Source organism: Microcebus murinus, chromosome X (genome assembly GCF_040939455.1).
Source record: "Microcebus murinus isolate Inina chromosome X, M.murinus_Inina_mat1.0, whole genome shotgun sequence".
Classification (NCBI taxonomy): domain Eukaryota; kingdom Metazoa; phylum Chordata; class Mammalia; order Primates; family Cheirogaleidae; genus Microcebus; species Microcebus murinus.
The window spans coordinates 30854297-30870033 of NC_134136.1; the positions used below are offsets into that span (position 1 = coordinate 30854297).

The window sequence follows — 15737 nt, forward strand, 5'->3', positions numbered from 1 at the left end:
CACCAGCAAATTGGTATTAACTGAACAGCACCTAAGTGGTCACATAGATACTACAGTAATAGGGTATTGGGCAGGTGGGAGGGGGGAGGGGGCGGGTATATACATATATAATGAGTGAGATGTGCACCATCTGGGGGATGGTCATGATGGAGACTCAGACTTGTGGGGGGAAGTGGGCATTTATTGAAATCTTAAAATCTGTACCCCCATAATATGCCAAAATAAAAAAAGAGAAAAAAATTCTATCAAGTAATGTAAAACAAATCTTTGTTAAGGTTTCTAAGATTTTGTTAAAATAGTATCATATTCAAATACTATTAAAACTCAATTTTTCTTCATAATATCCATAAGAATGGTTTAAAATTAATCTCCATTCTGCTGTTAGAAATAAAGGTGATTCTAATGGCTTTCCTAAATCTTAAACACATCACAAAAGCTTGTTTGCTTCATTAAAATATGTTACTAAAATAACACATAATATATATGCACATATTTTAATTGAACTATATATTATTTTCAGAGACTTGCTTTTTTTTACCCTAACAATATATTTGGACATGTTTCCATATAGCAAATAAAACAAAACCTATATTCGTTTTAATTGCTGTTAACACGTTACCACAAACTTAGAGGGACAAAACAACAAAATTTATTTTCTCACAATATCTATAAGTCATAAGTTAGGCACAGCATGGATGAGTTCTCTGCTGAGAGTATCACAAGGCTGAAATCAAGGTTTTGGCTGGCTGTGTCCTCACCTAGTGGCAAGACTACAAAAAACCTGCCTCCCAACCATGATTCTTTTATTGGCAGAAGTCAGTTCCTTGGGAATGTAGAATTGAGGTCCCTGTTTTCTTGCTAGCTGTCAGCCAGGGACTCGCAACTGGAGGCTGTTCTCACATCTTGCCATGTGTTCCCCTCAATCTCAGCAAGAGAACTGCCCTTACTTCATGACAAGCACACAGCTAATTTTATACTGAATGGGAAAAAATAGAAATGCTTTTCACTAAAAATTGGAAAAAATAAGATGCCCACTTTCACCACTTTTATTCAACATAGTACTGAAATTTCTAACCAGAACACTTAGGCAAGAGAAATAGATAAGGGCATCCAAATTGTAAAGGAAGAAGTCAAATTATACTTGCTTGCAGATGACATGATCTTGTATTTAGAAAAACCTAGACTCTACCAAAAAACTCTTAGAATTGATAAATGAATTTAGTAAAGTTGCAGTATTCACAATTACAAAAAAGGGCATTTCTATACACTAACAGTGATCAATCTGAAAAAGAAACCCAGAAAACAATTCTATTTACAATAGCTACACACATACACACTTAATACCTAGGAATAAATTTAACCAAGGAAGTGAAAGCTCTCTACATGGAACACTGTAAAATACTGATGAAAGAAATTAAGAGGACACACAAAAATGGAAGGATATCCCATGTTCATAGATTGAAGAATTAATATTGTTAAAATGTCTATACAAAGCGACCTACAGATTCAATGCAATCCCTATCAAAATACTAATGACATTCTTCACAAAAATAGAAAAAAAATCCTAAAATTTGTACATAACCACAAGAGACCCCAAATAGCTAAAACAATCCTTAGCAAAAAGAACAAAGCTGAAAGCGTCACACTACTTGATTTCAAATTATACTACAAAACTACAGTAACAAAAACAGCCATACTGGCATAAAAAGAGACACACAGACCAATGAAACAGATTATAGAATGCAGAAATATATCTATCCGCTTACAGCCAACTTATTTTTGACAAAGTTACCAAGAACATATACTGTGGAAAGAATAGTCTCTTTAGTAAGTGATGCCAGGAAAACTTGATAACCATATGCAGAAGAATGAAACTAGATTCCTATCTTTCACCATATACAAAAATCAACTCAAAATATATTAAATACTCACATTTAAGATCTGAAACTATGAAACTATGGGACAAAAACATTGGGGAAATGCTACAGGACATTGGTCTGGGCAAAGATTTCTTATGCAAGACCTCTAAAGCACAGGCAACAAAAGCAAAAATAGACAAATGGGATTATATCAAGATAAAAAGTTTCTGGACAGCAAAGGAAAGAATCAACAAAGTGAAGAGACAACCTACAGAATGGGAGAAAATATTTGCAAACTCTCCATCCAACAAGGCATTAATAACCAGAATATATAAGAAACTGGTACAACTCAATAGCAAAAACACAAATGATTTCATTAAAAAATAGGCAAAATACATGAATAGACATTTCTCAAAAGAAGACATACAAATGGCCACTAGGTACATGAAAAATTCTCTATATCATTAATCATCAGGGAAATGCAAATAAAACCCAAAATGAGATATTGTCTCACCCTAGTCAGAATGGCTATTATCAAAAAGATAAAAAAAAAAAAAATAACAAATGCTAGCAAGGATGCAGAGAAAGGAGAATGCTCTTTCACTGTTGGGAATATAAATAAGTACAGTCATTATGGAAAAATAATATGGCAGTTCCTCAAAAAACTAAAAATAGAACTACTATATGACCCAGCAATCCCACTGTTGGGTATACATCCAAAGGATGGGAATTTAGCATGTTGAAAGGATATCTGTACTTCTATGTTTATTGCAGCACTATTCACAATAGCTAAGATATGAAATCAACCTAAGTGTCCATCCAAAGCAATGGATAAAGAAAATGTGGTATATATACATAATAGAACACTATTCAGCTATAAAAAACAATTAAATTTTGTCATTTGCAGCAACATGGAAGACAAATATTGCCTTTTCTCACTCTTATGTTGGAGCTAAAAAAATAGATTTCATGGAAATAGAGAGTAGATTGATGGTTACCTGAGGCTGAAAAGGGAATGGGGGAGGGGAAGATAAAGAGAAGTTGGTTAGGCCGGGCGCGGTGGCTCACGCCTGTAATCCTAGCTCTCTGGGAGGCCGAGGCGGGCGGATTGCTCAAGGTCAGGAGTTCAAAACCAGCCTGAGCAAGAGCGAGACCCCGTCTCTACTATAAAAATAGAAAGAAATTAATTGGCCAACTGATATATATATATAAAAAATTAGCCGGGCATGGTGGCGCATGCCTGTAGTCCCAGCTACTCGGGAGGCTGAGGCAGAAGGATCGCTCCAGCCCAGGAGTTTGAGGTTGCTGTGAGCTAGGCTGACGCCACGGCACTCACTCTAGCCTGGACAACAAAGCGAGACTCTGTCTCAAAAAAAAAAAAAAAAAAAAAAAAAAAAAAAGAGAAGTTGGTTAATGGGTACAAAATTACAATTAGATAGAAGAAATAAGTTCTAGTATTTGATAGTACAATAGGGAAATTATAATTAACAATAATTGTCTTCCCTGCGGGTCAGGCGTGAAATGTGGGACGGCTATGTTGGTCTTGGTGAGCAACTGCTGCATGTTCTGCTTCCTGGCGGCACAAGTTAAAAGAACCCAGGAAAACAGCTATCATCTTATGCCAAGATGTCAGGAATTGGAAATAAAGACCAGCAGGAGAGCCAGGCACATCCATACCCCTGGAGAAGAAGACAGCTATTGAAGATTCAGGGACCACAGTGGAAACAATTAAGCTAGGGGGTATCTCTTCAATGGAGGAGTTAAGACATTCAAACACTGCAAACCAAAAATCACAAGCTGGCAGAAATGCTGGATCAACAGCAGGCCATTGAAGTTGAACTCCGTGAGCCCATTGAAAAACTGGAACAATGACAGACCACTGATGATGCCTCACTATCGATTGTCAACTGGTACTGGAGTCAGTTTGATGAAAACATCTGTATCATCCTTAAACGTTATGATCTAGAGCAAGGTTTGGGAGACCCGCTAACAGAAAGAAAAGTCCTGGTTGTGCCCGAACCAGAACCAGACTCTGATAACAATCAGGAATGCAAAGATGTCCTAGAGAGAGGGGAAGGGCAAGAACCAGCTTTCTCTTTTCTTGCTACTTTGGCCAGCAGTTCAAGTAAAGAGATGGAATCTCAGCTGCAGGAGCGTGTGGAGTCCTCCAACTGAGCCCTATCCCAGATTGTGACTGTCTATGATAAATTGCAAGAAAAAGTGGAACTCTTATCCCAGAAGTTAAATAGTGGAGATAATCTGATAGTGGAGTAAGCAGTGCAGGAGCTGAATTCTTTCCTTGCCCAAGAGAATATGCAGTTACAGGAATTGACAGATCTCCTTCAGGAGAAGCATTGCACCATGTCTCAGGAGTTCTCCAAGTTGCAGAGTAAAGTGAAGACAGCTGAGTCATGAGTATCTGTCCTGGAGTCCATGATTGATGACCTGCAGTGGGATATTGACAGAATTCGAAAGAGGAAGCAGTGACTTAACCGACACTTAGTAGAAGTCCTAGAATGGGTGAATTCAAAAGATTATAAGGTGTATGGAGTGGGGAGCAGTCTCTATGGCAGTACAATCGCTATCAATGCCAAGAAGCTTGAGGAAATGAATGCAGAGCTTGAGAGGAAAAAGAGTTGGCTCGAACCATCTCTGAGAGCTGGAGGAACTTCAGCAAGATTTTGAGGAAGTCACTACACAAAATGAAAAGCTGAAGGTGGAATTGCAGAGCACAGTGGAGGAAGTGGTTAAGGAAACTCCAGAATATCACTGCTTGTGATCATAGTTCTCTGTCCTATACAATGAGAATCTACAGTTGAAAGCACACTTGGATGAGGCTTAGACTCTGCTTCATAGCACCAGGGAAACCCATCAGCGCCAGATTGAGCTCATTAAGCTAGGAGGTTAGTCTTCATAAGAAGCTGAGGACTGCAGTGATCTAGCTAGAAGATACACTGGCCCAGGTCCACAGGAGTATGAGATGCTGAGGATAGAATTTCAGCAGATTCTTGCTGCCAATGAGCCAGCAGACCCTATAAATCGGGAGACGTGCCACTTCATCAATAGCCTCCAGAATCACAATCACCAGCTGAAAGGGGAGGTCCTCAGGTATAAGTGGAAATTGAGAGAAGCCCAGTCTGACCTGAACAAGACATCTGTGTAGTGGCAGTGCCCTATTGCAGTCTCAGTCTAGTACTGAGGATGCTAAGGATGAGCCTGCAGAACTAAAACAAGATTCTGGAGACTTATCCAAGCAATCTTCAGCATTGAAGGCAATGCCTTCAATGGGCATTCTTCAAATGGGATGAAGAAGAGTGAGAAAGGAAGGAGAAAGAGAATTGGAGCAGGAAAAGGAGAGAGAATGAGAGAAACAGAAACTAAAAGAGTCAGAAAAAGAGAGAAATTCTGCTAGGAATAAAGAGAAAGGCAAACATGATGATGGAAGGAAAAAGAAGCAGAAATTATCAAACAATTAAAGATTGAACTCAAGAAGGCACAAGATACCCAAAAGGAGATTAAACTGTTGCTAGATATGTACCACTCTGCCCCAAAGGAACAGAGAGACAAAGTTCAGCTAATGACAGCTGAGAAGAAGTCTAAGGCAGAGTTCAAAGATCTAAGGCAAAGACTCAGGATCTAGAAGATAAGGAGAAGAAAGAGAACCAGAAAATGGATGATAAAGATGCCTTGAGGAATATCTGGGCAGTAGAGAAGCAGAAAGAATATCTGCAGAAGAAGCTGGCCATGGCCAAGCAGGAGGAAGAAGCTCCCCTCTCTGAGACAGATGTCACAAGCCAGGCCTTTGAAGACATGCAGGAGCAAACTATTCGTTCGATGCAGCAGTTGCGGGAGAAGGCTGATACAAATTTCAATCTCATGTCAAAACAGCGTATCAAATCCAGTCAGATCCATAAGTTGCTTAAAGAAGAGAAGGAGGAGCTGGCAGACTAGGTTTTGACTCTGGAGACTCAGGTCAATGCCCAGTTACAGGTAGTAAGGAAACTGGAAGAGAAGGAGCATCTGTTACAGAGCAACATTAGCACAGGGGAAAAGGAGCTAGGTCTTAGGACGTAAGCCTTAGAGATGAATAAATGCAAGGCAATGAAGGGAGCCCAGTTTGCAGATGACCTCAAAACACAATTGGAGTTGGTCCAGAAGAAGCTACTTGATTTTCAAGATGAGATCGTGGAGAACAGTGTCACCAAAGAAAAAGACATGTTCAATTTCATACAAGCCCAGGAGAACATCTCTAGACTTCAAAGGAAGCTGAAGACCACTAAGAAACCAGACAATGTACCCAAATGTGATGAGATTCTCCTGGAGGAAGCTTAAGGATTGATTACAAGGCATGCCTGACTTGTCCATGTAACATGTATAAAAAGGATGCTGCACTTACCAAATGTTTTCATGTTTTCTGCTTTGAGTGTGTGAATACATGCTATGACACCCACCAGAGAAAATGTCCCAAGTGTAATGCTGCTTTTGGTGCCAATGATTTTTATCACATCTATATTGGTCGACCAAGTCAAGAGAAGAAGAGGAGCTGGCTAGACAGGAACTTATTCATTAAGCACCAACCTTCTACCTCTTCTCCCTTTGACAGTCACCTTCAGAAGAGTTTTTTGTCAACTACCTTTCTTCCACAGACTTCACGTCAAGGCTTTCCTCTCCAGTAGGTGGATGACTTTAGCAGAAAAGACTGATATACGCAAATCTTGGGTTTTAGGATGAATTAGAAACAAACAACTCTTATTTGTCTTCCCTACCAGCTCTGTCTATTTCCTGCTTTTAGTCTTTCCAACATTTTCTTTTTCTGGCCCACTGTACCCATTGCTCCTGAAGAAATCAAGATCGTATTTTTGACATGGAGAAGGAAGCAAAGAGTGGAAACATGACAATTTGGGGGGAGTGATTTTCTAGAAATAAGGTAGCCATAGACACAAACTTTTCTTGATTTGAGTAGTCAATTTTTTGTAAACTTGTATTATAAAATGGTATAATTGCACATTCTTTCCTGGATGGTTTGAAGCCCTAATGAAATTATGTCCAGGATGATTCAGTCCATTTCCCATTTACTAGCAAAGTAACTTGTTAAGGTCAGCTGGATTCCTCGTTAAAGTTATTTAAGATTTGAATGTTCTACTTAAAGTCTTTAAATTTCTTGATTCTAGAATAATTTCAAATAATATAGCCCCTTTTCTCTTCCAATGAAATCAAGATTTGAGAGGGAAGGGAAAGGCCTGAGATGGTAAATAGGTCTTGTGGGTACTCTGGGAACTTGATGCCTTGGTGAGCTATGAACTACTCTCATAACTACTCTCACCCTTCTTTCCATAGGGGTTTCTGTGATCCCTGTTTCCAGAAGATTTTCTGTAATATTTCTGTAGGACTTTATACTCCACAAGCCTCAATTAAATCAGGATTCAGTTTACTTTTGTGTTTGTGGTTTCTCTTTGAACCTTTGTCTTTGTAATTACTAGTTGAATTTATACCTGCTTTTCTGTAATCAAATTCTCATGAGGAGAAATAATTAGCTTAGATGAAGGGGATGGCTGTGTTAAAGTATTTAGTTCTTTGATTAATTGAAGCACTTTTCTCTGAGTTGTCTTATTGAGTCTGTTCTAAGGAGACATTATGCCTAAAAGATGATGACTTAGAACTTGGGGATAGGTGGTTAAAAAAAAAGATGATTTAACCACTCAATTCTTTTCCATTGTTCACTATGAGGGGTGGAAGTAAGAGATTGTGATTATTTTCAAGGAGTACAATGCTGCCTGGTGCTTTAGTTTGAGAGTTCTTGCATTATGTTTATAGTAACCAGCAAACCAGAGGTTTTCTATAACTCTGGTAAGAGTTGTGTAATGTGGATCTTTCTTAATCACCACCTGTCCTAGAAGATGGGTAAGGGCAAATTCCATGTCCTTTTGTGGTCACCAGCTATAATCGGTAGGATTTGTGATGAATTCCACAAAGTGGTGTGGTGTGGGTTAAGAAATGAGTCTAACTGGAGAACCTTACAAGGTCATCAGAAGAGGTCAGGGATCCCTCAATCCCCCTGCCCAGCACAGACACATGACCATGATGGGATTAGGCCCTGCTCCTAAACACAAGTGAGTTTACATTTAGTACAGGACACTTTCTCTTTGCTACTCACTCTTCTTACAGGGCAAATTTGAGCATAATTTTGTTGGCTTGGGGGTAGACTACTTGGGCAGCAGATGTTTTGGGTTTATGACAATTGGATGGGAAAGTGAGCTACCCAGCACCAGGGGCCCACAGGCCAGTGGAATGTTGTGGAGGAAAACCATGAGATCCATGGCAAGCTAGATTTAAAGGAAGTTCCTCTAGTTGAGAAGAGCAGGGAGGAACCCCTGATCCCAACTAGCTTGAGGTCCAGGAAATACAAGGTGAGCTCACAAAGTCATTTTTCAATTTTTCAGATAATAATCAAAACAGTGGTGAGTAATTTTTTGACAGTCAGCTTCTGTCTCTACAGAAGAGCTCAATTAATAGGCTTGAAGAACACCCCCAAATAGCATACCAAATGTTGTTTGTGTTGTTGGCACACTATTAATAGATTTTTTCATATACTTAAAGGAATTTTGAAACCTCACAGATCTTGATCCCACTTTAAAAGGCAATTTCTTTAAAGTAATGCAAGGGCATCCAAATGGGGGCAGAAGAGGTCAAACTATTACTCTTTGCTGACGATATGATCTTGTATCTAGAAAACCCCAAAGATTTTTCCATGAGACTACTGGAATTGATAAATTCAGTGAAGTCTCAGGTTATAAAATCAATGTACAGAGAAATCAGTAGCATTCCTATATGCCAACAACAGTCAAGCTGAGAACCAAATCAAAATGTCAATACCCTTCATAATAACAACAAAGAAAATAAAATACCTAGGAATATATTTTACTAAGGAAGTGAAAGACCTCTACAAGGAGAATGGTGAAACACTGAGGAAGGAAATAGCAGAGGATTTAAACAGGTGGAAAACCATACCATGCTCATGGGTCAGTAGAATCAACATTGTTAAAATGTCTATACTATACAAAGTGATCTACAGATTCAATGCAATACCTATCAAAATACCAACATCATTTTTTACAGATCTAGAAAAAATAATTCTATGCTTATTACACAGCCAGAGAAGACCCTAGATAGCAAAAGCAATCTTAAGCAAAAAGAAGAAATTGGGGGCCATCAATTTACCAGACTTCAAGCTATACTACAAGGCTATAGTAACTACAATAGCATGGTATAAGCACAATAACAAAGACATAGACCAATGGAACAGAACTGAGAACCCAGATATAAAACCATCCTCATAAAGCCATTTAATCTTTGACAAAGCAGACAAAAACTACACAGGGAAAAAGAATCCTTATTCAATAAATGATGCTGGGAAAACTGGATAGCCACATGTTGAAGACTAAAACAAGATCCGTACCTTTCACCTCTCACAAAAATCAACTCACGATGGATAACAAACAAACCTAATGTACTAAACTATAAGAATTCTAGAAGAAAAACTTGGAAAAACTCTTATAGACATTGGCCTAGGGAAGGAATCTATGAAGAAGACCCCAAAGACAATCACAGTAACAACAAAAATAAATAAATGGGACCTGATCAAATTAAAAAGCTTCTGCACAGCCAAGGAAACCATCACGAGAGCAAAGAGACAACCTACAGAATGAGAGAAAATATTCACATGTTACACACCTGATAAAGGGCTGATAACTAGAATCTATATAGAGCTCAGAAAAATCAGCAAGAAAAAATCAAATAACCCTATCAAAAAGTAGGCAAAGGGCATAACCAGAAACTTTTCAAAAGAAGAAAGACTAACAAACATATGAAACAATGCTCAACATCTCTAATCATCAAGGAAATGCAAATCAAAACCACAATGAGATACCACTTATCCCCAGTGACAATAGCTTTTATCAAAAAGTCCCCAAACAATAAATGTTGGTGTGGATGCGCAGAGATAGGAACACTCTTACACTGCAAGTGTTGATAGAGTTCTACTCAGCCACAAAAAACAATGGTGATCTAGCACCTCTTGTATTATCCTGGATAGAGCTGGAACCCATTCTACTAAGTGAAATATCACAAGAATGGAAACAGAAGCGCCACATGTACTCACCATCAAATTGGTATTAATTAATCAACACTTATGTGCACACATAGCAGTAACATTCATCAGGTGTCCGGCATGTGGCAAGGGGAAGAGGGGAAAGATATATTCACACCTAATGGGTGCGGTGCACACCATTTGGGGGATGGGCACACTTGTAGCTCTGACTCGGGTGGGGCAAAAGCAATATATGTAACCTAAACATTTGTGCTCCGTAATATGCTGAAATAAAATGTATATTTTTAAAAATCGGGCGAAGATGGCGACTGAGGCGCAGGGTGAAGGGGAGGTGCCAGCCCGCGACTCCGGCAGGAGAAAAAGAAGTGGTATTTGGATCCCCACTGACGGAGGAAGGCATTGCCCAGATATACCAACTGATCGAGTATCTGCACAAGAACTTGCGAGTAGAGGGTTTGTTTAGAGTACCAGGGAATAGTGTCCAACAGCAGATTTTAAGGGATGCTCTCAATAATGGAACTGATATTGACTTGGAATCAGGGGAGTTTCACTCAAATGATGTTGCCACTTTGCTGAAGATATTTCTAGGAGAGTTGCCGGAGCCTCTGCTGACACACAAGCATTTCAATGCACACCTCAAAATTGCTGATTTGATGCGGTTTGATGATAAAGGAAACAAGACCAATGTACCCGATAAGGAGCGGCAAATTGAGGCTCTCCAGTTGCTCTTCCTTATTCTCCCTCCTCCCAATCGTAACTTGCTGAAGTTATTGCTTGATCTCCTGTACCAGACAGCAAAGAAACAAGACAAGAATAAGATGTCTGCCTATAACCTTGCCCTTATGTTTGCACCCCATGTCCTGTGGCCAAAAAATGTCACTGCAAATGACCTTCAGGAGAATATCACAAAATTAAACAATGGGATGGCTTTTATGATTAAACACTCCCAGAAACTTTTTAAGGCTCCTGCTTATATTCGGGAATGTGCCAGATTGCACTATTTGGGATTCAGAAATCAAGCATCAAAGGATGACCTTGATCTGACAGCTTCATGTCACACTAAGTCCTTCCATCTGACAAAATCTCAGACACAGAGCCAGGTAGATTCCTGCTGTCATCAGGAGGAGACCCAGCAGCGTACGGAGGAGGCACTGAGAGAGCTGTTCCAGCATGTTCACAATATGCCAGAGTCAGCAAAGAAGAAACAGCTTATCAGACAGTTTAATAAGCAGTCTTTGACCCAAACACCAGGGCGAGAACCTTCCACCCCCCCGAGTACAGAAGAGGGCCCGTTCACGCTCCTTCAGTGGGCTTATCAAGCGGAAGGTCTTGGGAAATCAGATGATGTCAGAAAAGAAAAACAAGTATTCTACCCCAGAATCTGTGGACATCGGTGAATTGAAGAGAGCCAGCAAAGAAAATATGAACTTATTATTTTCTGGCTCTCCAGCTGTCACGACTACGCCAACAAGATTGAAATGGTCTGAGGGGAAGAAAGAGGGGAAAAAAGGATTCTTCTGAAGGATCCAGAGTTCTCCTGTCATCCACCCAGAATTTTATTTTCAGGTGTTATTACTACTTACAGCAAAGTTTGGACTTGCAGTTTGCTTGCTGCATTTGGAATTGTGAAAGCCAACTAATAGCATGACCTGACTGATACCTCTAATCCCACTCACTGGATGATATTGCAAGCTGTGCCTTCTGAGCGAGTGCAAGGCACGCACTCTCTCTCTCTCTTATTTAATATTACTATGGGGAAACCACTAACCAGCCAACCAGCTTACACAGCACAGTAAATGAGCAGAACCCAGGTGGGCTCCACTGCTCATTTAGTGTGTTTAGGTAGATTCCATTTTTTTTAAAACATGAAATTTGTGCTCAACTGCCAGTTTTTTTTGTTTTTGTTTATTTTTTTAAGTACTCTCAGTCATAGTGGTTGATGTTATTTTTCACGGATAATTTGGGCTTTTATCTGTTTTGACAGTGTTGGGGGCTATTTGGTTGTTGTTTTTGTTTGTTTGTTTGTTTGTTTGTTTTAAAAACCATTTCTTTGTTTTAAAATACTCTAAGCTAGATGCCTTTCACCTTGAGCTCTTTATCTCATGAGGATGTATTCCTCAATAACTTATTCGTGTCCAGAGAATTTATACCTTTCCAGGAAATTTTTTATTATTTCTTGGGTCTGAGATTGAAGGGTATTTGACCTGAGATATTGAAAAAGAATTCAGAACGCTATAGTATTTTAGCAAATTTCAATTATTAAACTGTTATCCCTTCCTCCTTCCATTCCTCCCTCTCTTGTCCATCCCTCCCTTTCTTCCCCTTTTCTCAGTGATGCAAAAATAATTGTGTGGTTGCTGAACTTGTTTCCTTCATTCAATTTCCTCTTGACTAAAACATCTCTGGTGCCAATGTAATACTTTTGTGCCAAATCACTGTGACTCAAGAAAAGTCACTGACAGCTTAACAGAGGTTTACTGAATTATTTGTATGTAGTGGGAAGCTCTGGAGTGTGCATGGGAGGGAGCTGGCTGCTTTTATGTCCCAGGATGCTTCTTTATGGGTGGCATTGTATTGTACCTTCCAAGGGATCAGTATTCAGGGTATACTATCTTCTGAGAGCATGTTGGAATCAGAGGAAAGGAAGTGAGCAGCAATCTCTGCAGGGCTGACAGGACTTAAAGGAGAGAATGTTCTTATTTGGAAGCAGCTGTGGCTTATCACCAATATTCAGGGAGTAGTTGCTGCACCATCTCCCTCCTTGTCAGAGTAGGCAAAGGTAGTAATTTGGAGATGGAGATGGGGCCGGAGCTTTTAGCTTGTGGGTGGGGTGTGTTCACATATGTTGGAGGTGAGCAATGGCATGGCTTTGATCTAGTACGAAGTAGTCCCTGCCCAGAGAGCAGCATGTGGCAGGTGAGAATGTTCAGGTTTGTGCCTGGCTCTATTAAGCTGTATAACCATCCTCACTCTGTGGGGTGAAGCTGAGTCAGGCCACTATGGGGAAGCAGTTGCCCAGCATAATATGGCTTGCTGACCTATTTTTAAACTATGGAAAATGCTGCATTATTGCTGAAATGAAAGATGACTGGGGCAGCAGAGTTTGGCTTTGTTTCTGGCTGTCAGCCCTCTCTTCATGCTTTCTGTTTCTTTTGTTGCTATAACAGCAATAGTGAAGAAAAATGTAAAATTTGGCTTTCCAGTGTGATAGACTGTGAACAATAGATGGTTAGAAGTATAAAACTGCTTAAAAGCCCTTTTCTGTAGAGCAGTTTTATGTCATTCTTAAAAAAAATACTCATTAGCAAATTCATTTGTGTAGATTTCTATTTGACTTTTTTTCTTATTAAGAAAAAAATAAAATTCCTTATACCAGATATTGGTAATTCAATCAGAAATTCCTTTTGGTATCACTAAATTGAAATAGTATTCTTCCTTAACGCAATACTTCCTTTCTTTATTCGTTTAATGTGTGTCCTGGAGTGGTGGTGTGGTCTGTTAAACATGGGCTGGCATCAAGTAGAGAGAGCAGAACAGTGACCTGATGCCTCCTTGTCATTGACTTAGTTTTGTGGTTTTATTGGAGGGAGGTAGCTGAGATTTAGGAGATGCTTTTTCGGTGAATGGACTCAGTATAACAAGGGTTGTGTTCTGGGGTGAGAGTGGTGAGAGGAATGTTTATCACACTCACATGCTTTTATACAGCTGGTCCCCTTTGGGCAGTTGATGTTTGTATTTGGGTATATGTGTTTTGTTTATTTATTGAATATGATTTCCCTTGCTTTAAGCGTTTTGTAGGTCCTTATTCTTTTAGAAGCTATGATCCAGTTGGAATCCAAATTTGAGGAGTAAGCAGCATAACCTTCTACCTTATAATATATAACTATTTTAATCCTGTGTAATCTTGTGGAAAACTCAAACAAAAACCTTTTATCATTTGCCACAGTGAAATGCTGTCTCCCTTCCAACTTGGTGGGCAAGTATTATTTTTGAGCCAGTATTCAACAAGTTTTTTTACTCTATAAGATTTTTAAAAATATGCTTTGTTATGTTTATTTTTCATGTTGCAACAATCTCTTTGGAACTGCCTCTTCTTGTGGCTTTTAAAATTTCATTTCTTCTTGGGGGTTAACTGCAATTGGTTTGGATATAGTATCAATATGTGGCATTGCATTTGTGCCAGTGGGATTCAAGGTAAAAACAAAGACCACCTCCTTGATTCAGACCTGCACTTGGTGAGCTACACTGGTTGAATTAGTGACAACCATATGCACTGGAGTTTCTCACCTTTTACAATGGTGAACTTTTGCCCAGGACGAGTGAATCTGATTTGAAAAACCCTACTGCAGCAGTGAAAGAGGATCAGGAGATATTGATTATACCTGAGTTTCAAAATACATTAAAAGAACAGGTAATGAATCATAACTGAAACCACAGTTGATCCTCCACAAAGGAATGCTCTTTACCCTGAATGTCCTTCAGAGTCATTCAGGAATGAGGAAGGAACACCCTTGGGAAATGAGGTATTGCAGAGCTGTTGACTGGTGACCACTGGGTGCTCCAGAGGTGGTGGTTTTGTTTTCCTATAAGAAAACCAGTGGATCTCAGAGTGTCAGAGCAGAGCCATTCTCTCCTCTGAAATAGCAGTGTTTCTGTTCAACTTCCCTCACAGGACCCTATGTTAGCATACGATTTAAAATACTGCCTTCTAAGAGAACCTGTGGTCATTGGGACTGTGCGCCACAGTGACTGGCTGTGTGACCATGCATAACTGGGATGCCATCTTTGGGAATGGATGTTTCTAGATTTTCTGCTTCCTTACTTCCTGCAGGGTCTCACACAGATGCTTAAAGCTAATGGCTCCCATTCTGAGGTCGTTTCTATGGGGAACTCCTTTCCCCAGGAGAGAGCATCATCCCTGCCCTTCTCCATCCTAAAGACTTTGTATTGAAGATACAACCTAGATCTAAATCTCGATGTGAGCATTTGGCAGGATTGCCCTAGAATTTTGGGAAGATTTGGGTTCCTAAGATGCACAAGCTTTATAAACCAGTGGTAATTAATTCAATCCAAAACTCACTATAGAATGTTAGGTTTCCTAGACAGCTAATGCTGAGATCTTCCCACCAGTGTAGAGTTGATAGAGGTAGGCTGGTGAGGAGGTGGAGTACATAATAGCCAATCTCCATGGAAACTGGAGTGTGTGAGGCCACAGCCTATGCTAAAGAGCCATTGAACACTCCCCCAGAGATGTTTGGGGACCAGGAGAACCTGTCAGGAAAAACATTCCCTTACCCCAGGGTTCTTTCTTGATAGCAAGTGTTGCCTTTGTACTATCCCTGAACTCAACAAGAGAAACAGGGTTTCTTAACTATTTCACCATTTTAAATTTTTTATTCTTATTCGACTATATATATGTAATTGTAAAGAAACAATCATATGTGTTGTCTTTCTTTTATATTCATGTAATATTCTGAAATTAATTTTTTTGCTTCATAAAAAAAAATAAATAAATGAAAACCAATAAAGTAATGCCTATAAAAAACAAAAAAACAATAATTCATTGTGTATTTCAAAATAGCTAGAAGAGGAGAATTATAATGTTCCCAACACAAAGAAAAGATAAATGTTTTAAGTGATGGATATCCCAGTAACTCTGATTTGATCATTACACATTATATACATGTATCAAAGTATCTCATATACCAAAAAATATGTACAAACATGATATCTCAATAAAAAATACAAAAGAAAAAAGAAATTTCCTTTTT

The 15737-nt window shown here is 39.2% G+C and overlaps 2 pseudogenes; both read left to right on the forward strand.

Annotated features, from left to right (window-relative positions):
• Positions 1 to 3485: 3485 nt before the first annotated feature.
• Positions 3486 to 6535, forward strand: LOC105868184 (E3 ubiquitin-protein ligase BRE1A pseudogene; annotated as a pseudogene).
• A 1318-nt stretch (positions 6536 to 7853) lies between these two features.
• On the forward strand, positions 7854 to 13753 carry LOC142865799 (rho GTPase-activating protein 19 pseudogene; annotated as a pseudogene).
• Positions 13754 to 15737: the final 1984 nt, after the last annotated feature.